Source organism: Triticum aestivum, chromosome 7A (assembly GCF_018294505.1).
Source record: "Triticum aestivum cultivar Chinese Spring chromosome 7A, IWGSC CS RefSeq v2.1, whole genome shotgun sequence".
Classification (NCBI taxonomy): Eukaryota; Viridiplantae; Streptophyta; class Magnoliopsida; order Poales; family Poaceae; genus Triticum; species Triticum aestivum.
Genome location: NC_057812.1, coordinates 644,811,500 through 644,820,447, shown reverse-complemented (window position 1 = coordinate 644,820,447; position 8,948 = coordinate 644,811,500). Strand labels below are relative to the sequence as shown.

General features: G+C 45.4%; 1 long non-coding RNA gene across 1 annotated transcript; it reads left to right on the top strand.

The window, feature by feature from the left end:
• The first annotated feature begins 2,015 nt into the window (after positions 1-2,015).
• LOC123147256 (uncharacterized) lies at positions 2,016-2,834 on the top strand. The gene is made up of 3 exons (XR_006473145.1): positions 2,016-2,110; positions 2,316-2,499; positions 2,591-2,834. It is a non-coding gene; the product is annotated as an uncharacterized lncRNA (long non-coding RNA).
• The last annotated feature ends 6,114 nt before the right edge of the window (positions 2,835-8,948 follow it).

Here is an 8,948-nt window from a genome sequence, read left to right as displayed (position 1 = left end):
GACGCGGGTTGCGGGATTGAGCCGAGCCGAGCTCACACCTACACACTTATTTTTGCCAGTCACTAACAGAGAGTCCTTTGACAGCTGGGCCACGATCTGAGACGTCAGATCGTGGGCTATCACAGATTCGAACGTGGGTCGAGCCCACGTCTCTGTTGGAAATATGCCCTAGAGGCAATAATAAAATGGTTATTATTGTATTTCCTTGTTCATGATAATTGTCTATTGTTCATGCTATAATTGTGTTATCCGGAAATCGTAATACATGTGTGAATACATAGACCACAACATGTCCCTAGTGAGCCTCTAGTTGACTAGCTCGTTGATCAAAATATAGTCAAGGTTTCCTGACTATGGACATTAGATGTCATTGATAACGGGATCACATCATTAGGAGAATGATGTGATGGACAAGACCCAATCCTAAGCATAGCTCAAAGATCATGTAGTTCGTTCGCTATAGCTTTTCCGAATGTCAAGTATCATCTCCTTAGACCATGAGATTGTGCAACTCCTAGATACCGTAGGAGTGCTTTGGGTGTGCCAAACGTCACAACGTAACTGGGTGACTATAAAGGTGCACTACGGGTATCTCCGAAAGTGTCTGTTTGGTTGGCACGAATCGAGACTGGGATTTGTCACTCCGTATGATGGAGAGGTATCTCTGGGCCCACTCGGTAATGCATCATCATAATGAGCTCAATGTGACCAAGTGGTTGATCACGGGATCATGCATTATGGTACGAGTAAAGTGACTTGCCGGTAACGAGATTGAACGAGGTATTGGGATACCGACGATCGAGTCTCGGGCAAGTAACGTACCGATTGACAAAGGGAATTGTATACGGGATTGATTGAATCCTCGACATCGTGGTTCATCCGATGAGATCATCGAGGAGCATGTGGAAGCCAACATGGGTATCCAGATCCCGCTGTTGGTTGTTTACTGGAGAGTCGTCTCGATCATGTCTGCGTGTCTCCCGAACCCGTAGGGTTTACACACTTAAGGTTCGGTGACGCTAGGGTTGTTGAGATATTAGTAAGGGTTGTTGAGATATTAGTATACGGTAACCCAAAAGTTGTTCGGAGTCCCGGATGAGATCCCGGACGTCACAAGGCGTTCCGGAATGGTCCGGAGGTGAACATTTATATATAGGAAGTCAAGTTTCGGCCATCGGGAAAGTTTCAGGGGTAATCGGTATTGTACCGGGACCACCGGAAGGGTCCTGGGGGTCCACCGGGTGGGGAAACCTATCCCGGAGGGCCCCATGGGCTGAAGTGGGAGGGGAACCAGCCCCTAGTGGGCTGGTGCGCCCCCCTTGGGCCTCCCCCTGCGCCTAGGATTGGAAACCCTAGGGGTGGGGGCGCCCCACTTGGCTTGGGGGGCAAGCCACCCCCCTTGGCCGCCACCCCCCTTGGAGATCCCATCTCCTAGGGCCGGTGCCCCCCCTAGGGGTCCTATGTATAGTGGGGGGAGGGAGGGAAGCCGCACCCTAGCCCCTGGCGCCTCCCTCTCCCTCCCGTGACACCTCTCCCTCTCGCTGAGCTTGGCGAAGCCCTACCGAGATCACCGTTGCTTCGACCACCACGCCCAGGGGCGGAGCCCATTGGGCTGACCCTGATGCACAGGAATACGGGCCCATCTAATTTTTTAGTGCTACCTACCACCTAAAAAGGCCCTGTGCATCAGGTTGGCCCAACATCAGTGCATCAGGGTGTCCAGACTTCACGCACGCACGCCTCCGCAATGGGCCAATACAGGCCACGCACACACGCACCTGCTGTTTGTTCCCCAGCCCAAGTCACGTACGCACGCTGTAATCAATCGATCGATCAGTTTCCCGTGTAGACGTACGTGCGCGTACCAAGCGGCCGTGAAATCAATCGATCCATACGACCTATATACGCCTCACGTACACAGGCGGCAGCGAACCGGCGACGTCGGACGCCGCAGGCCGCAGCACCACAGCCACACTTGAGTTCCGCGCGACACCTACCGCACGTCGCAATTTCGACTTCGGCTGGCCCTCCTGCTCTCTGCAATTCGGCGACCTGTCCGAGAGATCTTCCGTTCTGTCTATAGATTGGATAGGAAGGAACCCCAATTCTGGTAGTGTCCTTGCCCTACCTTTTCTAAATCTTTCTACGAATTGCAAGTTGCAAAAGTTACGTGTATAAACTTGCAGCTGATAGATTAAATCCCTATGTATTGGCAAAACTTGGAGCATTTTTTAGGGTTATAAACTTGCGGCTGATAGATTAAATCCACTCTCATTTTTTATCTCTCATATGTAATTTGTATTTGTTATATGCAGATAATATTGAGAAGTTTCTTCTCAAAAGAAAAGCGCCATCACAAGATGTTTTGGAAAACATAATTTGGGGAGAGAGGATTCAATATGATCCGGGCAAGAGAAAATTGAAAGAATGAATGAAAAAGGCCAGCAATGCTCAAGTTGTTGAATATTTCGTCGCTCGGAGGTGTAGGATGTACTAAAGGTAATTTACAGGTTTTTAGTCATTTAAGTACTTTCATCCTAGCATTTTATTATGTTCGACTAGAAAGTTCAATTCTATTTTTATCTTGTAGGTTACTGAACCTTGTTGTCCAATGATGTATTCTGGAATTTGGAAATGCAAGACATCCATTTTCAGGTAATTTTGTCTCTCATTTTATCATTATAGTGAGCATTTTGATTGCTACATATTTTTTTACACATCGCCTTCTATTATGTCCTATAATATGTGCTAGAAGTTGTTAAACAAACCTTTATTCAATAGAAAGTTGTTTGAAAATTTTACGCCTTATTAAAGCGGTGCATCGGGTAACATTTGCTCCAGCTCCGCCCCTGACCACGCCGTCGTGCTGCTGGATCTCCATCAACCTATCCTTTCCCCTTACTGGATCAAGTTCGAGGAGACGTATTCCCAACCGTACGTGTGTTGAACGCGGAGGTGTCGTCCGTTCGGCGCTGGGTCATCGGTGATTTGGATCACGGCGAGTACGACTCCATCAATCCTGTTCTCTTGAACGCTTCCGCTCGCGATCTACAAGGGTATGTAGATGCACTCCCCTCTCCCTCGTTGCTAGATGACTCCATAGATTGATCTTGGTGATGCGTAGAAAATTTTAAAATTCTGCTACGTTCCCCTACAGTGGCATCATGAGCTAGGTCTATGTGTAGTTTCTATGCACGAGTAGACCACAAAGCAGTTGCGGGCGTCGATATTGTCAATTTACTTGCCGTTACTAGTCTTATCTTGATTCGGCGGCATCGTGGGATGAAGCGGCCCGGACCGACCTTACACGTACGCTTACGTGAGACTGGTTCCACCGACTGACATGCACTAGTTGCATAAGGTGGCTAGCGGGTGTCTTTCTCTCCCACTTTAGTCGGATCGGATTCGATGAAAAGGGTCCTTATGAAGGGTAAATAGAAATTGGCATATGACGTTGTGGTTTTGGCGTAGGTAAGAAACGTTCTTGCTAGAAACCTATAGCAGCCACGTAAAAACTTGCAACAACAATTAGAGGATGCCTAACTTGTTTTTGCAGCATGTGCCGTGTGATGTGATATGGCCAAAAGGATGTGATGAATGATATATGAGATGTATGAGATTGATCATGTTCTTGTAATAGGAATCACGACTTGCATGTCGATGAGTATGACAACCGGCAGGAGCCATAGGAGTTGTCTTAATTTCTTTATGACCTGCGTGTCAACATAAACGTCATGTAATTACTTTACTTTATTGCTAAAGCGTTAGCCAAAGTAGTAGAAGTAATAGATGACGAGACAACTTCAAGAAGACACGATGATGGAGATCATGGTGTCATGCCGGTGACAACGATGATCATGGAGCCCCGAAGATGGAGATCAAAAGGAGCAAATGATATTGGCCATATCATGTCACTATTTGATTGCATGTGATGTTTATCATGTTTTACATCTTATTTGCTTAGAACGACGGTAGCTTAAATAAGATGATCCCTCGTAATAATTTCAAGAAAGTGTTCCCCCTAACTATGCACCATTGCGAAGGTTCGTTGTTTCGAAGCACCACGTGATGATCGGGTGTGATAGATTCTAACATTCGAATACAATGGGTGTAAGCCAGATTTACACATGCAATACACTTAGGTTGACCTGACGAGCCTAGAATGTACAGACATGGCCTCGAAACACGGAAGACCGAAAGGTCGAGCATGAGTCGTATAGAAGATACGATCAACATGAAGATGTTCACCGATGTTGACTAGTCCGTCTCACATGATGATCGGACACGGCCTAGTTGACTCAGATCATGTTTCACTTAGATGACTAGAGGGATGTCTATCTGAGTGGGAGTTCATTGAATAATTTGATTAGATGAACTTAATTATCATGAACTTAGTCTAAACTCTTTACAATATGTCTTGTAGATCAAATGGCCCACGTTATCCTCAACTTCAACGCGTTCCTAGAGAAAACCAAGCTGAAAGATGATGGCAGCAACTATACGGACTGGGTCCGGAACCTGAGGATCATCCTCATAGCTGCCAAGAAAGATTATGTCCTAGAAGCACCGCTAGGTGACGCACCCATCCCAGAGAACCAAGACGTTATGAATGCTTGGCAGTCACGTGCTGATGATTACTCCCTCGTTCAGTGCGGCATGCTTTACAGCTTAGAACCGGGGCTCCAAAAGCGTTTTGAGCAACACTGAGCATATGAGATGTTCGAAGAGCTAAAATGGGTTTCCAAGCTCATGCCCGGGTCGAGAGATATGAAGTCTCCGACAAGTTCTTCACTTGTAAGATGGAGGAAAATAGTCCTGTCAGTGAGCACATACTCAAAATGTCTGGGTTGCATAACCTCTTGACTCAGCTGGGAGTTAATCTCCCGGATGACGCGGTCATTGACAGAATCCTTCAGTCGCTTCCACCGAGCTACAAGAGCTTTGTGATGAACTTCAATATGCAAGGGATGGAAAAGACCATTCCTGAGGTATATTCAATGCTGAAATCAACGGAGGTGGAGTTCAAAAAGAACATCAAGTGTTGATGGTTAATAAAACCACTAAGTTTAAGAAAGGCAAGGGTAAGAAGAACTTCAAGAAGGATGGCAAGGGGGTTGCCGCGCCCGGTAAGCAAGCTGCCGGGAAGCAGCCAAAGAATGGACCCCAAGCCTGAGACTGAGTGTTTTTATTGCAAGGGAAGTGGTCACTGGAAGCGGAACTGCCCCAAATACTTAGCGGACAAGAAGGCTGGCAACACTAAAGGTATATGTGATATACATGTAATTGATGTGTACCTTACCAGTACTCGTAGTAGCTCCTGGGTATTTGATACCGGTGCGGTTGCTCACATTTGTAACTCAAAGAAGGAGTTGTGGAATAAGCGGAGACTGGCGAAGGACGAGGTGATGATGCGCGTCGAGAATGGTTCCAAGGTCGATGTGATCGCCGTCGGCACGCTGCCTCTGCATTTACCTACGGGATTAGTTTTAAACCTCAATAATTGTTATTTAGTGCCAGCTTTGAGCATGAACATTGTATCAGGATCTCGTTTAATTCGAGATGGCTACTCATTTAAATCCGAGAATAATGGTTGTTCTATTTATATGAGAGATATGTTTTATGGTCATGCTCCGCTGGTGAATGGTTTATTCTTAATGAATCTCGAGCGCAATGTTACACATATTCATAGTGTGAATACCAAAAGATGTAAGGTTGATAATGATAGTCCCACATACTTGTGGCACTGCCACCTTGGTCACATAGGTGTCAAACGCATGAAGAAGCTCCATGCAGATGGACTTTTGGAGTCTCTTGATTACGAATCATTTGACACGTGCGAACCATGCCTCATGGGTAAAATGACCAAGACTCCGTTCTCAGGAACAATGGAGCGAGCAACCAACTTATTGGAAATCATACATACTGATGTGTGCGGTCCAATGAGCGTTGAGGCTCGCGGTGGCTATTGTTATGTCCTCACCCTCACTGATGACTTGAGTAGATATGGCTATGTCTACTTAATGAAACACAAGTCTGAGACCTTTGAAAAGTTCAAGGAATTTCAGAGTGAAGTTGAGAATCAACGTGACAGAAAAATCAAGTTCTTGCGATCAGATCGTGGGGGAGAATACTTGAGTCACGAATTTGGCACACACTTAAGGAAATGTGGAATAGTTTCACAACTCACGCCGCCTGGAACACCTCAGCGTAATGGTGTGTCCGAACGTCGTAATCACACTCTATTGGATATGGTGCGATCTATGATGTCTCCTACCGATCTACCGCTGTCATTTTGGGGCTATGCTTTAGAGACTGCCGCATTCACTTTAAATAGGGCTCCATCGAAATCCGTTGAGACGACACCGTATGAATTATGGTTTGGGAAGAAACCTAAGCTGTCGTTTCTAAAAGTTTGGGGATGCGATGCTTATGTCAAGAAACTTCAACCTGAAAAGCTCGAACCCAAGTCGGAAAAATGCGTCTTCATAGGATACCCTAAAGAAACTATTGGGTATACCTTCTACCTCAGATCCGAAGGCAAGATCTTTGTTGAAGAATGGATCCTTTCTAGAGAAAGAGTTTCTCTCGAAAGAAGTAAGTGGGAGGAAACTAGAACTTGATGAAGTGTTACCTCTTGAACTGGAAAGTGGCGCAACTCAGGAAAATGTTCCTGAGGTGCCTGCACCGACTAGAGAGGAAGTTAATGATGATGATCATGAAACTTCAGATCAAGTTGCTACTGAACTTCGTAGGTCCACAAGGACATGTTCCACACCAGAGTGGTACGGCAACGCTGTCTTGGAAATCATGTTGTTAGACAACGGTGAACCTTCGAACTATGAAGAAGCGATGGCGGGCCCAGATTCCGACAAATGTCTGGAAGCCATGAAATCCGAGATTGGATCCATGTATGAAAACGAAGTATGGACTTTGACTGACTTGCCCGATGATCGGCAAGCCGTAGAAAATAAATGGATCTTTAAGAAGAAGACAGACGCGGATGGTAATGTAACCATCTATAAAGCTCGGCTTGTCGCTAAGGGTTATCGACAAGTTCAAGGGGTTGACTATGGTGAGACTTTCTCACCCATAGCGAAGCTGAAGTCCGTCTGAATCATGTTAGCAATTGCCGCATTCTATGATTATGAGATATGGAAAATGGACGTCAAAACGGCATTCTTTAATGGTTTCCTTAAGGAAGAATTGTATATGATGCAGCCGGAAGGTTTTGTCGATCCTAAGAATGCTGACAAGGTGTGCAAGCTCCAATGCTCGATCTATGGGCTGGTGCAAGCATCTCGGAGTTGGAACATTCGTTTTGATGAGATGATCAAAGCGTTTGGGTTTAGGCAGACTTATGGAGAAGCCTGCATTTACAAGAAAGTGAGTGGGAGCTCTGTAGCATTTCTCATATTGTATGTGGATGACATATTGTTGATGGGAAATGATATAGAATTCTTGGAAAGCATAAAGGCCTACTTGAACAAGTGTTTTTCAATGAAGAATCTTGGTGAAGCTGCTTACATGTTAGGCATCAAGATTTATAGAGATAGATCGAGACGCCTCATTGGTCTTTCACAAAGTATGTACCTTGACAAGATATTAAAGAAGTTCAATATGGATCAGTCAAAGAAGGGGTTCTTGCATGTATTGCAAGGTACGAGATTAAGCACGGCTCAATGCCCGACCACGGCAGAAGATAGAGAAAAGATGAGTATCATCCCCTATGCCTCGGCCATAGGGTCTATCATGTATGCTATGCTGTGTACCAGACTTGATGTAAACCTTGCCGTAAGTTTGGTAGGAAGGTACCAAAGTAATCCCGGCATGGAACACTGGACAGCGGTCAAGAATATCCTGAAGTACCTGGAAGAGGACTAAGGATATGTTTCTCATTTATGGAGGTGACGAAGAGCTCGTCATAAAGGGTTACGTCGATGCTAGCTTCGACACAGATCTGGATGACTCTAAGTCACAAACCGGATACGTGTATATTTTGAATGGTGGGGCAGTAAGCTGGTGTAGTTGCAAGCAAAGCGTTATGGCGGGATCTACATGTGAAGCGGAGTACATGGCAGCCTTAGAGGCAGCACAAGAAGCAATCTGGGTGAAGGAGTTCATTACCGACCTAGGAGTCATTCCCAATGCATCGGGCCCGATGACTCTCTTCTGTGACAACACTGGAGCTATTGCCCTTGCCAAGGAGCCCAGGTTTCATAGAAAGACCAGGCATATCAAGCGTCGCTTCAACTCCATTCATGGAAGTGTTCAAAATGGAGACATAGATATTTGTAAAGTACATACGGACCTGAATGTAGCAGATCTGTTGACTAAACCTCTCCCTAGAGCAAAACATGATCAACAGCAGAACTCTATGGGTGTTCGATTCATCACAATGTAACTAGATTATTGACTCTAGTGCAAGTGGGAGACTGTTGGAAATATGCCCTAGAGGCAATAATAAAATGGTTATTATTATATTTCCTTGTTCATGATAATTGTCTATTGTACATGCTATAATTGTGTTATCCGGAAATCGTAATACATGTGTGAATACATAGACCACAACACGTCCCTAGTGAGCCTCTAGTTGACTAGCTCGTTGATCAAAAGAAAGTCATGGTTTCCTGACTATGGACATTAGATGTCATTGATAACGGGATCACATCATTAGGAGAATGATGTGATGGACAAGACCCAATCCTAAGCATAGCTCAAAGATCGTGTAGTTCGTTCGCTATAGCTTTTCCGAATGTCAAGTATCATCTCCTTAGACCATGAGATTGTGCAACTCCTGGATACCGTAGGAGTGCTTTGGGTGTGCCAAACGTCATAACGTAACTGGGTGACTATAAAGGTGCACTATGGGTATCTTCAAAAGTGTCTGTTGGGTTGGCACGAATCGAAACTGGGATTTGTCACTCCGTATGACGGAGAGGTATCTCTGG